Genomic DNA, 24,099 nt, shown 5'->3' with positions numbered 1-24,099 from the left:
CGGGGGGACGCAAACGAGCACGTAAATATCGCAGAGCTGTGGCGAGAAGCAGAGAGACGCCGTAAAGAGCGAGAGAGAGAGAAATACCCGAAAGTGGGTTTTTTATTTATTTATTTTTTTTTTTTTTTTTTTTTTGGTTAGCCTCCAATTGCAGTTGCAGTCACCTTCAGGCTTGGGTCGGGGCTCGCGTCCAGCTTCAATGCCGTCAACTGTTTCAATTGCAATTGCGCCCCAGTTTCGACAGCTGTCGGCCTCCTCCCTGCCCACTCCCTTAATTTTCAATTGTCTAACGTGGGAACAAAAAAATGTTTAACAAAATAAAAACTCAACTCAACTTGTCGCCCCGCCATCGGCAAATTTTTTTTAAAAATTAAAGCACTTCCGCAGTTTGTACGTACGCCCGGCGGATCCAAAATAATAGTGGGGCTAACCCTACTTGCGTCTAGTGTCGGTTAACCCGTATGAGCAGACGCTCAAGTGGAGGGGCTAGCGGAGGCAGCGGCGACGGCTTATTTCCAAAGCCGGAAAACATTTGCTGATGAGCCCGTTTCAGCTCGTTGTTGCCGCTCGCCAAACAAATCCAAAACTAAGCGAGTGAAATTTTATGAAGTGTGGCAACGCGAGAGATTATGAGTCCACAGATACCCTGTAAATTAGAATAAAATCGAAATTAAGCAAGATGAACAATTCTCTATAAATTAAAAATGTCATTCTTTTATTAATTATATCTAACATTAAATTTAGTCAGGAGCGTTTGAGAATTATTAGTATTATTGCTCTTTATTTATTTTTAATAATAATTTACTAATTTAATGGTTTTTCAGATCTAGAATATAATCCGACTATAATACGAAACCCCTCAACTCTCATTTTAAAGGGTATCTCCAGTTCCTCATTATTATTCGCCTTATGTAAGGTACATTTTGAGCGCGGGCGTTATTTATTTATGCACATTTCGCATAGTACGTTTTCATTGCAATTATTTGCAACTGAGCTAAGAATAGAATAGAATGGAACAGAATCGAGTTGAATAATAGAAAACCCACATATAATGCGGATATTCATCAAAAGTTGGAGAACTTCTTAGCGATATGCATTATGCACGAGCTGTGAAGAAATAATTGCAGTTGTTCTTAAAGTTTCATCAAGCTGTGTGGGCGCTGCAAATGCAAACAGTTTAAGCTTTGTCGAATACGAAATAAAAATCAAAAGAACAATATACAATTAAAAATATATTTTTTCAGGCAATGGAAAAAGAAAAAAAAACCTCTGCAATTTTACATTTTAGTAAACAATTAATTACAATTTATACAATTCAAAATTCAAAAACAAAAATTTTAAAGAAATATATTTCTTTTATTTCATATTATATAAACAAAAATTGGATCATTACACTTTTCTGTTCATTTAATACGTTTTAATGAACTCTAATTCAATCAAAACCGATTTCTTTTAAGTTCACAGCTGCTTAAAGGAATGAATACAATTTCTGTCGACTTTCAAAGAGAATATTCTTTTGAAATTCCAATTGCTTAACTGCTGTATAAACTTTGCAATGCAAACGGATGTTTATGCTCAGCGTAAATAAAGCCATTAGTTACAAAAATTGACCTTGCGCTAACCAAAAACAGAAGCTAATAAAAACACAATAAAAAAAACTGAAAAAAAATCATCTCTCATCGGCAATTCGCATACAAATAAATGAAATTAAATTGCCAAGTGTTTCGGAATTGTGTTATTAAGCCACACACACGAGCCACATGATAAACAACGCACCATATATGAGGACAACAACAACAAAAATAGCAATAGCAACCTGCTTAAGAAAATTAATCAAACAAGTTGACAAAAAAAAATAAAAAAAGTATAATAAAAAAAAAGAAAAAGCGAAAACTTTCTGCCGAGAATATCAACAAAAAAGTTTTGGCACAAAAATGTCAACAAAATTACAGAAATTAAGTCACCAAAGAGAAGGGAGAGTGAGTGTGAACTTCTCGGCAAATAGATAAGTTTATGATGGCCGCAACCTTTTACCTCGAGCCAAGAAATTTCTGACAGGCCATAGAGGAGTCAAAGTGTTGGATGAATTATATACACGCATTTCGTTTCACATAAATGTCCATAATTTGCTATTATGTCAGTTTTCCTCGCCTTGCAACTTGAGGGCAGGGAAAGTGTGCAGAGAAACATGTTTATATATAATATGTAAAACTCCTTATTTAGTTGAATAATTTATAGTATATATAAAGTTCGTTGGTGATTTAATTATTATATATATAACAAAAAATTTTGTTTTTAAATACCTAGCCTTAAGAACATCAAATGGAGTTATATTTAGAAATAAAGTTCTTGTGTAGAAAATCTTTAAGGCTTAGTATAGAATTTATTTTTTCAAACTGGTTTTAAATACTTGAACCCGTTTGTTGCTCAACTAATTTGAACCAAATTATTGTATTATAATATAATGCCTCAAGCTTAAATGTCATTATAGCGCCCACACATAGCTATTAAAATTGCAATATGCTCATCAATTTTACAAGTATTTACATTAATTATTAGTCAACCAATCAGCTCACTCAGTTACCTTCCTCACTCAACTCGATGCCGAACCGACAGCCTTTTAATATGCTAAACAAACAAGACGAAAAACAAAAACAAGCTGTCAGCCCAACTCAAAGTTGTTTTTACATGGTTACAGGAATTCAAATATATATGCATACATACATACACACGTGTAAATATAATTAGCATAAGTGAACACAAATTGTCAGATTTTGTAGTTTGTTACAAGTCTATTAAGCAGCATTGATTGAAACATGTTACATTATTTACATATTTGCTGCTAAATATATATTAATTGAAACGATTTTTGCTAAATGTATATTCATTAAATATATCAAATATACGTGTGTCCTAATGGAATTCAAAGACATACTGTTGGAGAGTTACATTTTACAATTATGCTATTTATATATATCTTTGGGTTTTTCAGGCTATTCGTATGTCTTGCCTATACTACTTACATCGATTTTTATCGATAATATGTCGAACAACATGTGAGCCTATGCTGCATAGTATACTACATATTCAAGTCTGTAGCTTCTATAGTTGACAACATATTCCAACGAACTGGCTACAGCCAAACCTTTCTATATTAACTGAGCTATATCTACATCCACACTTCTTATACAAGTTTACCCAGAGCATCCAATATAAGCCTCTATAGAGCAAATGCCTAGAGTAAAAGTAACTCACAATTTGTCACGGCATATATAGAATATATTTGTTGTAAATGTATTTCACATTGAGTTCCGTGAGGTTTACATGGCAAATTTCGAAATTTCAGCGTATTAAATTGTTATTGACTTTTAATAAACACACACAGAGCATACACACTCAAGCAATTAAGAGGCCAATCCAAAAGTTTTACATTTCTCTCTGTCTGTCATAAATTTAATTTGTCGTGCGTTCGTTCCCTTGCCATATTTTGTATATATTTTATTATGATGTCAGAGTTTCTAAAATTTACGATGATTTTTCCGCCATTTGCCCGAAACACGTGCCACATTATTAAGTGGCAGAGTGTGTCGAATCTCTGCCTCAGACTGTGTGGGTTTCATTTTCATTAGCGAAACCTGTGGACAGAACAAGTTTTGTCTGTCTGTCGGCTGACTTATGACTTGATTTCTTCCGTTTCTGTTTCTGTTTCTTGAAGTGAAAATTATAGAAAGTTGAAGTACAAATGAAGAATGAAATAAAATGCAATAAGAAACCATCTTGAGACAATTGTCATAGTAGCAAAAAAGGCAATTAATTTGCTCAGATTAAGAGACAGCAACGAAACAAGAGCGAGTGAAGAGCTCGTTAAAATGAGGCAGATTTGATTGACTTTCATTTGAACGCAAGCTGAACGATAGCTTTCAAATGTTGAGCATGCCAAAGTGTAGACACATTGTTAAGATTTATGCTGACTTATAGAGCTAATCTTTCCATGAATACTGTAAATAAATAATTAATAATAAAGTACTATACTGTTATAAATAAAGTACAATATTATTGAAATAAACTCTTCATCAACTTGTGGCAAAATAATATGTTGATAAATATAGTATATATAAGATATCTATTTATGTGAAAGAATTTCATTTAACGATTTAAGTCAATCAACTTTTAAAGCCAGAGTCAATTTACATTACAGTTATTAAAGGAATGATATACTAAATTCGACTTTATTTAATATTATTGCAAAATCCAAATTTTCTCTCTCTCTCTCTCTCTCTGCCTCTCTCTCTCTTTCTTTCCCTTTCAACATCAAGCTCCCACGCCTTCGTTTACTTTCCTCAACATTTGACACTTTATGTAGCAACTTTTTCCACAATCAAATAAAATAAACATTTTGTTTCCTCATTTTTCTCCAAATTTGTTCATTGCTTGTGTGAATGACAACCGAAATTAGCTTTGAACCAAATTGTAACGCCCTAATCTATTGTTCAGTTCGCACAATACACAGCAGACAATAATATTCCTTTTGTTGTATTTCCTTATCGTTGGTATTATTTTTATTATATTTCCAATAATGTATTTTGAAATTTGTTGTTTTGCGTCTTTTGTTGTTGTTGTGTTTTTTTTTTTTTTGTCTCTTGGCACCAATTTTATTGCTTTTTTTAGTACAAACCTTATTTGCGAAATATCTCCGCCCCCGTCTCATTACTCACGGTCTCATCAACCGTAATCGCAAATATGTGCTGAGCTAATGTTATGAACAGTTTTTTCTTTGCTTACACTGTGATTTTTTTAATCTATTTTTTTTTTTTTGCAATTTTTGTAGCAACAAAATGTTGAGGCAGCAAATTGTGAAAGATTTTCAGTTTTGCAACAAAAAGAAAAACATGCTCGCTAATAAGTGTAGCAGTAGTAATTGGGTTTTGAGTTCACATTCCTGAAAAGAAAAACAAATGGAAAGACATGTTTGCAAATAGTAAATCGAAAATCTTTTCAATATATAGGTAATTACACTATATATATAATTATAATTAAAAAAAAAAAAATGTTTCAATAAAGAAACACATATGTATAGATATATACGTATATTATTTAGTATTTGATTGAAAGACAATAAATATATATCTAAAATATTTTCTTAAGTGAATATATAAATTAAAACAAAAGTATAATAAAATATTTTTTATAATTAAGTATGACTATTTTATTTTACTACTTACTACTCTATTTGTTATTCTTTCTTTGGGAGGCTTTAAAGCTTCTTGTTAAATTGAAGCCCAAAATAATTTCGTTAAAGTTAAAAAAAAAAAATTAATAAATAAATGAAGTTAAAAAAAAAAATAATAATTTTTGTTATATTTTTTTTTATTTAAGTGATAGACTTATTTATTTGAAATAATTAAATTTATAATTTAATTTTATATTTTGAAATTGATTTTATAACAGTAAAAAAAATTAATAAAAATAACAGAGAATTCGCTATTAATTTCGTTAACAATATAATTAAAATTTCAAGTCGACTCGAAATCCTTTGTTTTGTTTGATCTGCTGGAACGGCATATAAAATAAATGTTTGATATTCATTTCGTGGAATCTCGAGTGTACCCTTCACGATACTTATATCTTCACTTTTATTATTTGTCTTGTATACCCACGTTCATTAAAGCGTCTCTCAGCTGTTTGCACAGTGCCCATGAATATTTGTTTATTGCACGTTAACTTTATATTTAGTTTAAATATATGTATATACTTCATATACATTTCGCTTGTTTCGTCGGGCACAAAATTAGCTCGACTGACTGTTAATTTTTAAAGCAAAGTTCAATAACTTGACAAAGTAGCGCTGCACGACTTCCGCGACACTTCCACAGGCCATTATCTTTATATTTTTATTTATAATATACATCATTTCTTGGTGCATCAATCATGTCCAAGTGTTCAGCTGAAATTTCTAGTACTTGAGTTTTTTGAGCAACTTCATGACCATGGGCCATGTAATAAATTCATTATCGTTCATTATCAAGGTGCCTTGCATTACGTCTTCATAATTTGTTGCTTACCTGTTCGTACAATTTATTTTGTGTTGCCGCGCTTTTTCCTCTCTTTTCTTTTTTTTGTTATCTATTTTTACATTATTTATTTTCGTATCTGTGGCCATTCGTTCGCTCGTTCAAGTGCAAGTCGTAGACAGCGTCATAAATACGAAAATTTGTTGATAATATTATATTTGACAGTTGGTTTGACCGCACTTATTAGACGAGTGCTGCTCATGATAAGTAACTTGTCAATTTTTAATCTTTTGATTTCAATCATTAATTGGTGCTGACAATTGAGAGTATGGTTAGCAGTATAGTGAACCAACCATAAACAAGTTTACATATATATGTGCACCTACGGCCTTGGAAAAGGTCTTCGATAAGGAGAACTCTTCTTGTAATTATTTCTGTAACTTGTACTTCAATACTTATTTCTTGGACAATGAATTTGTAGTCAGGAAAAACTGTAATAATATGAACAACTTAAAATTAATTTTTTTAAATAATTAATTAAAATTTAAGAATTTTAGTTTTTAATAATTATTTATTAGTTAATTTATTTTTTTATTTTAATAATTATTTATTAATTTATTACGATTCCACTAAATGTAAATTTTACTTAAATTATTTTCCCATATTTTTCTCAAGTAACTAGAAATCGGAAATTAAATAATTCCACAAATATTCCATAATTCTATAACATAATAATATTTTTGTACATTCCCAAAACTCTTTGACTGAGCCCAATTTTAAAATGATTACGAAATTACCAAAAAAACCTACGCAACTTTCGAATGTAATGAAATCCCAAGTCCCAAGCAAAGAAAACAAAAACGAAACAAAAATACAAAATGCCGACTGCAGGGCTTAAGAGAGCCTCTAGGGGCTTTTAGTCTAATTACTGGGCGTTTAGCTAAATAGCAAAACAAAAAAGTTACAAAACTACAAAAAGCAAAGCAACCCAAAGACTCATTAATGCAAAACCCTATGTAATGGATAGGAAAACATCAGCCAGAGTTTTCCACTTGATTTATGACAAAATCTTGACATACTTACAATCGCCCACAACAAGCCAATCAAAATCATTTAAGACGCATCGCTTAATATAACTAAATTTCAGCTCTTTCACAGATGTGTTTGCTTCAATTACAAAATAGAGAAGAAAAACAAATTTAAGTCGAACAAAAAAAAAAAAAACTATTGCGAAATACAGCAGCAAATTGATTGACAACAGACTGTAACTGGTTATGTCATATATGAGCTATACATATATATATACTATATATAATTTGGCTCAGAAAGCCACCCATAGAGCCGGCTAGTCTAGCTAGTCTGCTGGGGCAGCTTCGATTTGCCTGGACACGAGCCGAGATTAAGCATACGCCATGTGCGCCATTGAAGGCAAGCAAACAACTGTAGCTCGAGGCTGACTCGTGTCGCAATTAGAATTTATCGCGTTGCCAAGCTGTTGCCGTGCTTGAAACTCAGTCTTATTTAACTATATAACTGTATGTGTGTCTGTCCGTGTATGTACATATATATTGCATAAGTCTGTCGTGTACCATATATATATTTATATATATATGTGCATGCAATTTATATAAATTATCGTGAAACTTAGGTCGCGCGTGTTTTATTACTTAGTATTTTATTTATAATCCAGCGACCTGATAATGCTGCAACTGTAAAGGGCATACATGCAGTTATGGAATCCAACTGATTTAAATGCTGAAGTTGCTTAATTAATATTTCAAATTTGGTTTTGCTTTTGTGTTTATTTTAGAAAACAAAAGATGAGCTTTCAGCTGAAGCCGCTCAGTGAATCATTTCATATCAATTGACAATATATACTACATATTTATGTATAATATATGTACATACTAGTCAGCTACTGAGTTCATTCCATTCAAGTATTTGATGCTTTGTTATTGTTTTTGTTGGTTTTTTTATTTTAAAATAATTATTATTTAATCATTAGTTGTCGAGGTTTTGTTTGTTGTTGTTGAATCGTTATTTTTTTTCGCTCTCCATTTATACACAATTGTGGTTTTGATCATATTTTAATTGCTGCACTTGAAGCCAGACGAATCACGAACAACATTTTTGTAGCTTTGACACATTTGAAGGGTGCTCGAGTAATAGAGGAGAACAAAAAAAAAGCATCAGCTGCTGTTGAAGTTGTTGAAACTAAGCAAACATGGTTGAGATACTTCCAAAAAATACCATAAATATGCATAATTAAGTTCACTAGGAAATAAATATGCAAATCTTCAAGATTTAAAGTATAAAATTTATTTGTTTATGAAAAATTGAAATATATGTTTGTACTCACTCCATATTGTATTCGACTTGTTTACAAGCATAATCGACTTGCCAAAATCAAAAGCTGTTAATTAAATTAAACATTTTGAGGCCTTAAACAATTATAAATGCAATAAATTTCAGGTATTACGAATTGTTAATTAAATTTTTAATGTGATTTTGGAGGAAAACAATATGGAGAACTGTTCAAAAGGAAAATGTTTTTCGTTCGCTGGTTTTTCCACTGAATTGCTTTTGAACAAAGAAAATTCCATTTGATGTGCATTTAATTTATGAGTATTTTTTAAATGCCAGCCGAAAATACAAGTGATAATAATTCATAATTTAGAAACATATTGCCTGAAATCAAACAAGGCGTAAATTTCCAATAAATGCAAATTGGATTTGATTTGTTGTTTGCTTTTCATTTTTGCCAAAGTTTTTGCACATGTTTCAAAGCAAAATTGTTTCAAAAAAAAATAAGCCAAGAAGTCAGTTTAAGTTTTGCTATACATATATGCATTTATATATACATTTATATACAAATATATATTCGATTCGCACTCAGCTCGAGTCATTGAACGTCAGTGCAAATGACTTCATCATCAACGTAGCTGACAGCTGACTATTTGTATCTCGCACAGGCGCTACTCACATGCTGCCAAGTACAGTACATTTATACAGATACATATATAAATATGTATGTATGTATGTATGTATATGTGCGTATATTTCCAGCTCGATAAATTCTTTGAATGATTTATATGGCTCCATTCCACTTGTGTATGTTCCATTTATTCATGACTGCTCCAGAATATTTGTTCACCTGGGCGCCTCAAAAAATATTCAAAGGCAACTTTGCCTTGGTTTAAGCTTTATTTGTTTTTATAATAACTAATCGACTTTGGAGTTTAAAGTCTAGAAGAAGAAAAATATATATATACAATTTGGGGTGATTCACTTTAAATTTGCATAACTAAAGAATAGAGCTAAACTATTGTTATTGTTTTTGTCTGTAAATAGAATCTTATTTCTAAAAAAAAAAAAACAAATAAATAAAAAATGTCATCAGCATACATTGTTTGTTTTTAATTTAACATGAAGTATATAAATATATGCTTTTTAGTTTCTGAAATATAAAAAATGTATATATTTTGAAAGCAACTTTTCGTATAAATAAAAGCTTAGTATTAAAACAGAAAATTGCACACGATAAATGTTTTTTTTTTTTTTTATTTGTACAGTTTGTTTTCGGGGATTAGTTTTTGAATAGGTTTTGCGGAGCGTTTTACATGAAAGCAAAAGTATTAAAAATTCAACATGCAGCTAAAAACTTTGCGTGCTGATGCTACATTTCATTTTCATTTAATTTCTCCAACAACTGGGGAATTGTTGTTTATTTTTTTTTTAATATTATTTTTTAATTACTTTTAATGTTTTGCTTTTCTGCAATAAATGAGAGCGCATGCACATGTAGCAAGCCCTAGATAATTGACGCATGCTAACATGTAAAAAAAAAAAAAAAAAAAAAAAAAATTACTGCTGCATTGGTAAAATTTACTTATAAATATTAAATTAACCAAATAATCGCTAAAGCTTTACATTTTCATTTGTACAGAAATGTATGCATATTTTTTTCTCAGTTGAAGTCTTTTCTTTTCATTGTTTAATTAGCGTATTATGCATTAATTTCTTTTTCTTTGTTTTCGTCTGCCTTTTGCGTGATTGTGCACGTTTTTGGTTTAATTTTCTTTTTTTTTTTTTGTTTGTCTAGACGTGTGAACTTTTTGCAATGTATTTACCATATGGAGTTAGTTTATATTGCTTTTTGTTGTTGTTGGTCGTTTTACGGTCAGTGCTTTAATTATAATAGAGCATTCCGGCTGTTTACATTAACGGGACTCATTTAGCAACTAATTAAGACTGACTCATATGCTAAGTATACTGGAGGAAGCTTAAGGGTTTATAGGTCAAAGTATCCATTTAAGAGTTGCTTAACTTAGGGGTGCTGAGAGGTGATGGACTGAGGGAGTATGTAAATATTAAATGAGGATCTTGAACCGATAGAGGTAGTTATAGATACAGATGAAGATATAGTTATGGATATAGATATAGATATAGATATAGATATAGATATAGATATAGATATAGATATAGATATAGATATAGATATAGATATAGATATAGATATAGATATAGATATAGATATAGATATAGATATAGATATAGATATAGATCTATATCGATAAGATATAGATTCGCTATGCTATAGATATCGAATAGCTCTGCATCTAGATAGATCTAGAATAGATAGTATAGATATAGATTTGATATAGATATAGCTATCGATCTGATATAGATATAGCTATAGATTAGATATGATATCGATATAGATATAGTCAATATTTTAGCTCTGATATAGATATAATCGATATATATTAGATATTAACTATAATATATCAGAATTAACTATATGTTTCAAATAGAACAATTATTTGACATATAGAAATACATATATCATTATTTATCACTGCTATCATCGCTATCAATTTATACTCACATATGCCGAAAGATCGACGAACCCATCAAAAAGCCCATGGCCCATAAATTTAGGCTCCTCGCTTTGTTTGCACTCGCAGATACACTGACAGAAATGCAGCTGCTGTCGCTGTCGCTGTCGCTGTTGCTGTGGCAGTCATAAGTGCAGCAATTTCGCTTGATGCGCGTTTGCAACACGTTGCGAGCGACAACAAAGGCAATTCGAGTACAATTTATGTGCTCACAAGCTAAATGCATTACAGCAATTGCTACTGTCTGTTGTAGTTGTTGTTGTTGTTGCCGCTGCTGTTGTTGTATGTAAGCAAGGCAAATATATTTACTTACGCACACCATAACGACACTTAAGCACACACACACCTTCAAACCAACCTGGCTGGGCCGCCTACCTACCTGTCCCCCTTTTTGTGGCCATGGCATTCGTGACTGTGTGTGTGTGCGTGTGTGAAACTGCTGCGGTCGCCACTTCACCTGCCACAATTAAAGCCTTGTCACATCAATTCACTTGTACTTTAAGCTCTAAATGTATTTTAATAACAATTATTAAAGTTTTGTTTTTCAATTTTCCTCTCATTGCAGGTAAGCATCTCGACTAAGCCGTTCTCTTTCTATGTGTCTTTGCTTGGCGTAAGTCTCGCATTTCATCACTAAGCAAGTGGGAATGTTTTAATAAGGTCAGCCTGACTGTGTGATACACGTTCAGGATTTAAAGTGTGATCTGAAATTTTAAAGTCTTCTAAATACCTGCGAAAATATATTATTTTTTCCAAAAATAGTTTAGTTTAGCTAGTTTGCGTATAATCTAGCTAGTATATATAATATATATAATGGTTTTGTTAAGGAGCTGAGCACAAAGTCAACTGGATCTGTTGTTACTCAACGTACTTAAGAGAGAAGCAAACTAGACTGTACATATTCTATGTATGTATATCACAAATGCCCCCAATATGCCCCTTTGCAACTGCATGAGCGAGCATATGAAATAGCGCACACAGCAACTAGTTTCCGTCGCGTTGCTCTTTATCGCTCATTTCCTCTCCAGCCCCCCAAGGTCGTTCAAGGCCTTTTGGGGGCTTTTGTTTGTTATTTGATTGTGTGGAGTGCTGTTAGTTTTTTCTCTCTTTATTTTATTAATACTTTTTATCGCTATTTGACGCTCTGCATAACAACTGTGCATGCATGCACTGGCATTTAAGTGTTGGCACAAACGATTTTCTGAGTATTTCGAACCAATTGGATGGCTTTAATACGAATTTGAAATCCAATAAACTCGATTCAATTTACGTTTTTGTTTGTGTTTCCCTGAAATGTGCTGAAAATAACAAATTTGAATTAAAAAAAGGCAATTGCTTTAAACACCAAATCGAATTAGCAATAATTCAAGCGCGGCCTTGTGTGTATAATGGAAGCATAGTTTGATGGCTTTATCAACATTTTTCTCGTTACGATATATAATTTGTATGGCATTTCTTTTATCCAAAATGGATTGATTGTTGAATGTATTTGCGGTTTTTTATCAAAGTATTTTTTAATATTAATAATTACTTCTTATTCATACATTATTTATATACACACATATAATTTTATTGATTTTATTTGATAAAAAAATTCTAGTAAATTTGCCTTATCTTCTCTTTCAAATTGTTTCGATATATATTTTATTGGCATGATCCTAGCAAATAAGATTTACAAAGACATAATATTTGCACCGAAAATCAATAAAGCCGAATTATATGTATTTTCATTTCGGCTTTCGAGAAGTGCCAAATTCTGTGCAATACTTGTGGGCGGGTGGGGCCTCGCCCATGACGCATCGCATTGACAAGACATTCATTATATTGCCCACAGCACACCTTGCGCCTCTTTCGGAATGTTGTTTCTGCGCAAAAATTAGCCAAAGCACGAGCTACACATACTATATCAGATATGAGTCAGTCAAGCTAATTAATATTAAGTAGAAGTATTTACACAAAACTCATTTGTACCGAGTCGTATCTTTAGCAGTCGGCAGTTACTTTTTTGTGACGAAAGCTGGTTTGTTATACCCATCGAAATTGTGGGCGTAGGGTGTGATGGGCTTTTTGTTAAGGTGTCGCTGATAGACGTAAGAAAGTATGGCAACTTCTATAGTTAATATACTTAATTGAATGTAAAGTGAGTTAATTAAACCTAGATATCGAGAATTACTGTAACCAACTACTTGAAATGAGTTATATACATGTATTTAGAGAAGAACTTATATAGAGATAATTTATTAATTTTTCCGAATTACCTCTAACTGTCTCTAAATGTAATATGTAGATCACTTTAAAATAAACTCATCAAAAAAGTCTCCTATGTTCTTTAAAATTTCACCAGGCATTAATCCTATATAGGATTGCTTATTTCCATCCCATTTCATATATTTTTACCAAAAACAAAAAACATATTTTCATAATGCGGTTACACTTGAGACACTCTTGTTGTTTTTGGCAAATTGTCTTGTTCTTCATGCTTGGTGTACCATCTGTTAATTAACTAGTCGCACTCATTAAAGAAAAAAAAAATACACCTACTTTTCGTTAATTATATTATGAGCCATACAAATATTAATTTGTTTTGTTTTGCACAGCTGGCGGCCATGGAATGTGCATAAAATTTCAATTTAAAAAAAAAAAACATACAAAAGCAAAAAAGAAAATGCGAATCTCTCGATATTTCGCTATCTCTGTCTTTGTGGGTGATCTATTTGCATGCTGACCCAAATGTATATATATATCATCCATACATATATTGCGCATACGACGCGGTCGCCCCGACACGTTTCCGCATGCCGAGCGTAAGAATTTCTGACATTTACCGCCGCACGATTGAATCATTGGAAAATTAAGCGAAAAAGAGAGAGAGAGAGAGAGAGAGATGGAGTAGGAAAAACCAGCTCGACTTTTCGCGTAGCTAACATATACGTATGAAAAGCGAAATATCGCATAAATAATTGCAATATTTACATTTTCTTTTTTTTTTTTTTTGCATCAGCCTGGAAAATGCCTAGCGGGGAGGCATGGAAATTCCCATGAACTCGAAGAGAAAAAAACCTAAACAAAGAAAAGCAGACAGCAAGCGCCAGCGTAAATTAAGTTGAGTGTTTTTTTCGCAGAAATATCTCAGGAATTTAATGGCATCATATGATATGATAAAAATATAAGAATATATAGATTGTAAATACCCTTAGCTAAAAGATATACTATAATCATAAAGATTGTGAATACCCTTAGCTCAGAAGTATTGCAAATTCCGTAGTAGTAACTCAGAGATAAGATAGTATTAGCGAAACTACGCTAGAGTAGTAGACTAAATTGCTTAGGCCATTTATATAGCGGATATTATTGATTGTATCTGTTATGAGTGACGGAAAAATAACAAGAAATTGTTTAAGTCTTAAGTCTTATAACTGAATTCAACTGATAGTAATAATAACAATAAATACTTGAAGAGTCGAGAAACGGAAATACTAGTAAATACTTTACTATATATATTATATATTATATTATTGTAATTTTCCACAATTTATAAGTTCATTTCTCTATAGTTTCTGTAGATAGCTAAAGCATTTGTAATATCCATTAGAAATTTCACAATTGTCTTAATTCTTTCATATGTTAAACTATTTAAAATAGTCATGATGACTTATGCAAATTGCTGTTTATCATAATCGGCCAAATGACTATACATAGAACATGAATCAGTTTGATTCTAAAGCTTTTCCTCCTTTCATTTGGCTGTTGTGTTTCAAGCAAATCTAATCGATAGTACCAAAATTGTTGCTATCTTAGACTCACAATTATGATTCAGCAAACAATCTATAATGTTCTTTTTTTTTTTCATTTTGTCACTAAGATCTATATGTGCTTAGGGCGTGTGTCTGCAGACATATGTTTGTGCCTGTTTTACCAATATCTAAATTGAATTTATGGCACAGTGTGCACTCAAAAAGCAATTAGTTCTTGTGAAATTAGATAAAAAGTTGAAGCGAGAGCTAAAGCAAATTGAATACCCTTTAACATATGATGAGAGTCTCACAGGTAATGAAAGTGAAAACCTGTTGAAATTATCCTTTCAACTAACTCTAACAGTAAGAAAATGCTCTACATCGCCACAGTTTACTCATCGTCAATTTCGAGCTATTCACTTCTTATACCCATTTTCCCCAATAAAAAAGAAAAGCACAGAACACACTCTACAGGTATTTACATACATGTCGCAATCCTTTACACCCCAGGCAACTTTTATTTCACAATTTATGGCCATTGAAACGGATTGCTCGAGGAGGAGCACAGAGTCAACAAACGGCTCAGACGAAGCGCACAAGCAGAGCGCATTAAATTGCAGACGTGCCCGCGCGTTTTTCAACTGCAATCGAAATGAAAATCAAGAGTAAAAAAAAAGAGCTGAAACAAATAAAAAGCAGTGAAAAATAAAAAAATAAAAATGAGAAAAATATGACGGGAAAGCAATTTATATTTCATGTCACGTACACACGACAACAGCGAGACAATAACGAAAACTTGCAAGAGTGCTTCAATCGAGAGTTGCACGACTAACAAATACCCTGCTATCCAGTTGTCTAACAGACTTTGCGATGAGCTGAGTTTAGTGTTGTTATTATTTATAGTTATTGGAGTAATGATTATTATAATCGACATTATCATTGTCTATTAGCATTAATAAGAATGTTAATTGTCATACTCTTAGGCATTGCCATTGTTAGGGACGTTAAGGAATTGGTATTTTGTGAATATCTTATTATTTTAAATATTATCATCATTATTAATCATCATTATTAATATTTGCATCGGCATCTAGAATAGCATTTTATCGTAATCAACATGTTAATTAGTCATTAAGAAGATTATTTCTTTCATCATTAGCTTATTATTCTAATTATCATTATTAATAGCAATAATTGCCATGATCTTCATTGTCATTATCGTTAATATTAAGGTGACTTATTTTAATTAAATTGAGCATTATTAGCTTTAATATAATTTCCATTCTGATATGGAACTTTTGGTTCTATGAATATTATCATTATCACCATGATTGATTTTAGTTCATCTTTAACTCAAAGACCATCAATGCAGAGAGTGATCGATATACTCCATCTACTCATTTTCAATGGGTATACATAAAGTGATATTAAAGCCCTCTACGACAGTTCGAAAAGAATATCCTACAAACTACCCCAAGTGCCTATTGTAAACCTAATGCTCACCTCCACCCACTCAAGATTTGAAATTTTAATTTGTTGCATGTATGCGAGGCATTGGTCAGCCGATTGAGCGCGTCTCTATCTCTCTCTCGGGGCGGATGCTTGTGCAACCTCGGTGTGAGCTCAGCTGTATCTATGTGCGACCTTCTTGGGCGTAATCTCAGGCGGAAATTACGCTTTTAATTTCAGATTTTCAGTCGCTTTAGCTCTGCGCTTAACTTTATCTAATTCTACTTCGATAAACTTATCGATTTTCTTCACCCACACAGCCGCACACGGAAGCACATTTACATATGTGTTTGTGCTGGCATTGCGTGTTCATTTTACAGTTATTGTTAGCTCTCCGGGCACACTTGTTTGTGGGCGTTCTACGCTCAACAATGAAAAATTTTCAAAATGTCGCCGCAATTAAACCACAGTCCGCCCGCCCACCCTTCAGTTCCGAGAGCTCAGAGACCCACAGCGCGCCCACTCGGTCACGCAATATGCATTCTTTATTTAGCCCAGGACAATGGGCAATGATAGGAGCAACAGCAGCAGTTGGCTTCGATGTCGACGTCAGTGTTTATTAATAATATATAACGTAATTTCACTGAAGAAATGTTTGCTTTAAGTTAACACAATTGTGGGAGGGTATATTTACTTAATAATTCAAAATCAACTTAAACATTATTTATATAATAATAATTTGTATAAAATATATATTCAAAATATTAGACATTTATATTGAACTTATGAAAGTTGATATATTAGAAACATCATATAAACAGTGTTGAATTTAATCAGACGTTAATTTAAACTTAGATGTCAAATTTAACTAGCTGATAAATTTTAAATAAAATTAAAGATAAAATAGATTCAAAGATTGCCATGACAATGGAGTTATGTTAAGTGTCATGTAAACAATTAAATTTAAATAATTAATTTTGAATTCTTGAAAATGATATATTATAAATAAATGAGAAAGCTAAACGAGTTGTATATATAGGGTAGATTTATTCAACTATGTAGTCAACACAGCCAGCGTTACTGCCTGTTGCTTATCAACATATGAATATCGATTAGTTCTGGTTGGGCCTAGAGCAAACTTACATTTAGTTTTGCGTGTAGGCTTTCATTATGTCACACAGATAACATGTAATCGGAGTGGCTTGTTAGTGCTTTACTCTCCCTAGTTGGTTTTCAACTTGAACCTCAATGCCAATGCTGTGTGTGTTTTTGAAAAAAAAAAAGATAAACTAATAATCAATCAATCATTTATCGCCCCCACAAGCATACTATTTATTTATTTCAATATTCGCTTGGAGTACGCAAAATGCTGATAACCCGACAGAAAAACCTGCTCTGTACACTTCCATTATGCCACTGGCGATTATAATTGAGCCCGTATAAACAAAAAGCCGTGCGCTTATCAGACTAATACCTCCCATACTGAATGGATTGTGTCGGCTGTGTTGTGGGGGCAACCAACTAACTTATCAGCGAGAAATGTAAACAAAGCTGCAGAATCTAAAGTTCATATACATACTTCCACACATTTAATTCATATAATGTCGACAAAATATTTAGTGCGCTCAACTTTTGCTATCAATAATATATGTATATCTATATATAATTATAAATGAATATATTTATATATTTTTTCTGTTTTGCAATTTCCGCGATTCAAGTTAAATAATACGTGCGTCTTTATCAAGCATCGAGTACAAAGTGCTGGGATTTCAGAGGTTTAACTAGCAAATGAACATTACAGGAAATCTATATTTACATAAAGTTTATTCACTGAAATTTTTAAAAGGGCGAAGGCAAATTCTAAGCAAAAGTAAGAGTTATAAAATAGTCATTTAAATTGTATTATAATTGAAAATTTGATCAACTTGCTATAAATTTATAATATAATGTAATCGCATTTCAATATGATATAATAGCTAAAACAGTTCCCATTACTAAACTCAAATATTTTCTTATTATATTGTCGCTTGTTTGTCATTTGCTTTGTACTAAAACGCCATTTACATTCTATTTGCTTTTGCTGGGCATTATTTATTTGTTAGTTGATGCTTTGTTCCACCCCTTTAATGGTTTCCCTTTTTGGCCGAAATACACATCCATTAGAACTGAACAAGACAAGTTTATTATGCGTCATTAATCAAGGCAGACAATAGATAAAGGATCTGCGAGCTGCCTTCGTTTGAGTATCTCTTACAAACAGGCATTGTGCTGTTATACTCTCTCGTCATGTCGAATAGAGTATATTGGTTTTTGTGTGGACTATATGACTATATTGATGAGTTTATTATAAGATTTTATTATCTAACACACCGAAAGATTGTTCATACTGTTTAGAATTATTTTGCAGGCCTTGCGTGGCATACTGGCCGATACTTAACTTTTGAGACCATATAAATTCTATCTTCTGTTAACTACCGCCACAGATAAAATCATAAAATGTTCATCTTTTATTCTAAAATTACCTTATATTATTAATGTTCCATAGTTTTTGTACCTTGAACGAGTGTAATGCAAACGTTTACCATGGACTTTGCACTGGTTTTTAGTGAGTGTCTCCTGCTTCTCACACTCATTATTGACACGTATTCGCGTTTATGATATTTACTTGTAGCTACCCATTTGCCTCACTAGTTTATTGACCAGGGTCAACGGAAGCCGTCAGTTGCCTGTCGGTCCACACACTGTTTGCCGAGGGGACGCCTTTGGGGGTAGGTCGTGGCATTGCGTCAGCGTCGGCGTCAACGTTGCGTATGAAAAGCAATGAAAATGCGCACCAGATTTGTTTATGGCCTTTGACTACTTAACACATTTATTTAGTCATTTTCAGTCTCTTTCTTTGTTTGTTATTGTATTTAAGGCTTAGTCACTTGACGCTTACAATTAGCCAGCTCTGTAAATTGCATTAATTTCTTACATGATATTCATTCACTGCAGGTGTTTTTGTTTTTGTTTTTTTGTGTGACTTTTTGAGCATTGTTTTTGCTGTCGCTTTCATGCCTTTCATGCAATATTTGGCTCAATGCCAAGTTACAAATGGTCTGTGTCACTGTGCCAAGTAAGCATAAAGAGACAATAATGTTTTTATAGAGTGCATCCTTAGTATATACCCTGTAACAAAGCTGAAAGTGTTCCACTTTTTATTATATAATAACAAACTAAAATATATAATGAAAATTGCATTCAAGCATACATATTTTTGCTTTCTGAGATTTTGGAAAATATAAAAATCACATAGAGACGCAAAAAGCTTAAAGTAGTAGTAAAATAAAATATAGATATCGACAAAAATATTATTTCAAATGGATCTCTTAACGTCTATTCCACCAATTCAACACCCATTGCTCTCTTTACCCTGTAAAATTGCAATCAATTTTAAGGAAACGTAACACAAATTATCCATTAGCATGAGAAATGTTCATTTGGATTGTCATGCATCGATTTTTAGGTTGCCCTTGTCCTTTCCAGTGAATACCCAAGCTCAAGTTCGGCTCGATAATCATGTCTATGCACAACCGTATTCAAATGAATCGAATTGGTACTCGATAGTTTGGTTTCCCCTTTTTCATATTAACAATAGGAAATTACGTTTGCAGCAGCTGTGCTGCGTGGGTCTAGTCGTAGCCACGTCATAAACCTGGCAAATAGCATAAATTTAACGTCTGACGTTGACAACGCTGACGATGACGTTGTCTGACGTCTGGCAATCTCTGTCTGGTATTGTTTATCTACTTGTCCGACGATCTGCCTATCTGCGGTTAGCGGCGCATCCATCAGATGTACACACATCTATATATACCACATGTATAGCTGCTGCCTTAGCTGATTGCAAATTGTTGTAATTTTCGCATCAGCAACTGCGCGATTTCGCATCGTGTTTATTTGTTTTGATTAGTATGCCATAAAACAAAATGCTTATCGATTATATTGTTTGTGGCATAGACGGGGGAATTTCGTAAGTAGATGATGTTGCCAGTACTCGCTAAACAATGCCTAACCAGATTCTTTCTCTCGATGGCGCTTAGCTCATCGCCAATTCTAAATGTGATAGACTAACAAAGCATATGACTTGTCTATTCTATAAAGTACATTTCACAACGAAATCTTTTCTATTATTGAGAAAATTATATGGAAATAAATATAGCTGAGAGTCTATTTAAGATTAACTGTGCGAACATCCGGTTTACATTAAAACTATTATTTATATTTTATTTATTATTACAATTACAATCCACTTGAATAACGCTTTGAATTTCCAAAGAAGAATATGGCAATAATTATAAAAGAATTATTAAAATCGTATAAAACAACAGTTTTTTTAAAATTTTTAAATACATATAAAATGGAAATATGCAGAAAATGTATAAATAACAGAACAAATAAAATATACAATAAAAATATAATTTAATTTATCAAATATAAATACATAAAAATAAATAATAAAACATTTATAAAATATATGAAATAAAAATAATAATAAATATAAATAAATAAAAATAATAATAAATATAAATAAATAAGATAATAATAAATAAAATAAAATAAATAAAATATTTTATATTTTTATTATATTTAATCCTTACACAAACAAGTATTAAATTGTCATTTTTTATCACATACACATACATATATGTAGACATCAAACATTTAATAATCATGACTTAGTCATCAATTGAATAACATTAGAAGAACTTATCAATTAATTTCAATGTAACTGTTATATAATTAAATTTTTTTCTATAAATACAATACACCAAGCTTTTCTACTTGTTTGTTCAGTTCATTTACTCGTTTCCCAACAATTTTTCTGCAATGGTTTTGAACGCATTTCCACTTGCTTTCCTTGGCTTTCCTATATATGAATGATGTCATCGCACATTTTCGCGTCCGTTTCTATGTTTCCTCTCCAGAAATATTGTCGTTTATCGCACAAAAATAAAATGAAAAAATAAAAAAGTTGCGTCTGACATTTGACAGTGAAACACTTTCATTTTATTTGCTGTAGTTGTTGTTGTCGCTGGTGTTGCCTGTCAGCGCTGTCGGCGTCAACGTCGACGTCGCCGTTTGCTTGATAAGTTGAAATAGTTGTTGTTCTTGTTGCCGTATGCCCCCGGGGGCGGCATAAACGGAACCTCATTTATAACATAGTGTTTTGATAAGCACCTAAAAGCGCTTAGTTTAGTTTTACAATTCGACGCGACAGCACTTATTTATTAAATATAAATATGAATATAAATAAATAAATTATATATGTGAATATTTAATAAAAACTTTATATATATCTATATGAGTTTTTGTGAAATGTTTTCCTATTTAGTATATATATATTTTGTCATATAGTTATTTAAAAAAATTATTAATACAATGCTGATGACACAACAAAAAGGCAAGTTTGAGTCTTAATCAAACGTATGAATCTTGTGTTCTTAACTTTGCGACGAGCCTAAGTTGTTTTATTTTATTTATTTTGCGATTATTTATTAAAGATTCAGAAGATGGCAAGGGAAAAATATCACACTTCAATTTGTAATAACAAGTACTTTTGGGACTGTAAAAGTGATTTTAAAGATATATAGTACTTAACACATGTGTGAGAGTGAAATATAATAGATTACTTAAATATGATTGTTGAACCAGTGAGACTTTTCGTATAGCTTCAAGTTAATATAGCCAAGTCTATTACCCAATGTTTGCATTATTTTCAATATTTACGCAATTTGTAGAGCTGCAGATACGAATTGATAATTAATTTCTGATGAGCGCCGGCATGATCAACCTAATGCGCTATGAGACTAAAGTAAACATATGAAAAAAAAAAAATAAAAAAAACGGGAAAATACAAATCCAAAATCTATTAAATCAACTGTCGGCTTTAAATTAAAGTGCTAAGTGTTGGGCCTATCCTAATCAATCAACAAAACACTTTGAGTAGATTCAAAATATGAAAAATTAGTGCCAATCGATTTTTTTTTTTTATACCCTGAACCCATTGAAAATGGGAAATCAGGGTATAATGGTTTTGTTAAAAGTATGTAACAGGCAGAAGGAGGCGTGGCAGACCCCACAAAGTATATATATTCTTGATCAGGGCGACGAGCTGAGTTGATTTAGCCCTGTCCGTCTGTCTGTCCGTCCGTCCGTCCGTCCGTCCGTCCGTCCGTCCGTCCGTCCGTCCGTATGTATGAACGCGTCGATTTCAGAAGATATAAGAGCTAGAGACTTCAACTTTTTTTTTAAATGTCCGTATATATCACGCGCAGATCGAGTTTATCACTAAAAAACGATAACTCATTCCGATACTTTTTTATCGATAAAAAACCTTATCGAAGATCAGTTAAAAAATTATATCTCCTACATCTTTCAAGCTAGAGTCTCCAAATTTAAAACGAATATTAAGATACATTTTAGACAATTTCGGTTTTTGTTAAAATTTACCCCCCACCCCTAAATCCATCCCCTCACCCTCATCTTTGTAAAAGTCGTATATCAAATACTAGAGACTTGTCCTTCGGTATACACATACATTTAAACATCATGATTACTTTCTGAAAGTTTCATTACGATCGTACGTCCAGAAATTAAATTATTCAACAAATAAGTTCTCATTATATTGCCAACACTGCAGCGCAACCCAAGCGCAATCGCCTGTATATGTGAGTGTATGTGTATGCGTGTGTTTATTTGTATGTTTGTGCGTTTGTTTGTTTGTACTCGTGTGTGTGTGTGTGCTATTTATTATTGAAATATCAGTTGCTTGTAGGGTTCAGGGGATCTCGTAGTCGAGCAGTGTCGACTAGAGCTTTCTTACTTGTTTTCAAATAATTTTTCCGAGATATAAAGTTTATAATGCTAATAATTGTAACTAGTACGAGGTTTGCATAATAATGTATGGAATATGGTATTATATATTTTATTCTATTTATTTGTAATAATAAAAAAGTAAATATAGTATATTCTTTATTGTTACATTTACTATTTAATTAATTTATTAGTCCTTATTATATTTGGCTTAATCAGTATTTGTAAATGTCTAGTTCATTCAGCTTTGGTAGCACCCTTAAGTCGCCTCATTTAGCACTAACATAATAGTTAGCTATCTATTCATTTTACGTGCTTGTAAGCTCAAACGAAAATGACTTGGTTTATAGCCTATCACATAATACTCTGATCCACGCCGCACCACGAGGTGCATTTTGTGGCCCCAGAGCTACAAAAACTTCTCCTGCTGCTCCTCTTCCCCCTTCGGCAGCTGGCTTCTTCGTCTTCTCTCTTGGCCCGCCAAGCAGTGCACATTTTTCATGATTTCGGCTCCTCGGGGCATTTGTTGCGCAATTTGTGCAGGCACTTGGTACCACCTAAAGTAGGTCAGGCCGAGGGGGTATACACGTATATACATATACAGTTACATATACATATTTGAGTATAAGATTTTTGTGTGTGAAGTGGTGACAGTAATTTACAAGGATCTCTCTGTGCTTGTCTTGCAGGCCAGCTGCTGTGCAGTCGCCACCCACTTGTGAGTCGCTGATAATGCGGGTAAGTTGACACAATTAAACGCACTCTTAGAGCTCTTTTCCCCAGATATGGCAGTGGCATTCATTAAGAGTGTACCTACCTCATTAACACTTCACCCACAGACGACGAACAGGTGACATACCGAAGAGCCAGCGAGTAAAAGTGTTGCGGGATACCCTGTAAGAGGGTTTTCCTTTTTCCTTCTCAGAACTGTTAGATGAACTCTTTACTATTATAATTAGTTATGTTGTTTACTATTCATTACAATACAGAAACGGAAGAGTATATTAGTAAATGATATCTCAATTGCTGAGCTCTATGAGATCTATTCAAATAGGACAATTTCTGTCGTATCAGAAGACGAAATGTGTTAAAGAGAACCAAATGTTATTTAAACTATTTTTAATAAATTTTAAATTAATCAGTATGGGA

At 32.4% G+C, this 24,099-nt stretch overlaps 1 protein-coding gene across 12 annotated transcripts in view; it reads left to right on the top strand.

Moving 5' to 3' along the window:
* The window catches only part of LOC115563988 (uncharacterized), a 59,121-nt gene that overhangs the window by 12,160 nt on the left and 22,862 nt on the right, over positions 1-24,099 (top strand). For 11 of the 12 annotated variants that reach the window (XM_089258708.1, XM_089258707.1, XM_089258704.1 and 8 more), the window contains exon 3: positions 23,640-23,688. The exons of the other annotated variant lie outside the window; for it this stretch is intronic. The gene's annotated coding sequence lies outside the window, so the exon portion shown is untranslated. The remainder of the gene's footprint in view (positions 1-23,639; positions 23,689-24,099) is intronic. 12 annotated transcript variants of the gene reach the window in all.

This window comes from Drosophila navojoa, chromosome 3 (genome assembly GCF_054131105.1).
Source record: "Drosophila navojoa isolate 15081-1374.11 chromosome 3, UAZ_NAV_1.0, whole genome shotgun sequence".
Taxonomy (NCBI): Eukaryota; Metazoa; Arthropoda; class Insecta; order Diptera; family Drosophilidae; genus Drosophila; species Drosophila navojoa.
The sequence above is the reverse complement of the archived record's forward strand: the minus strand, read 5'-3'. Positions and strand labels throughout refer to the sequence as shown.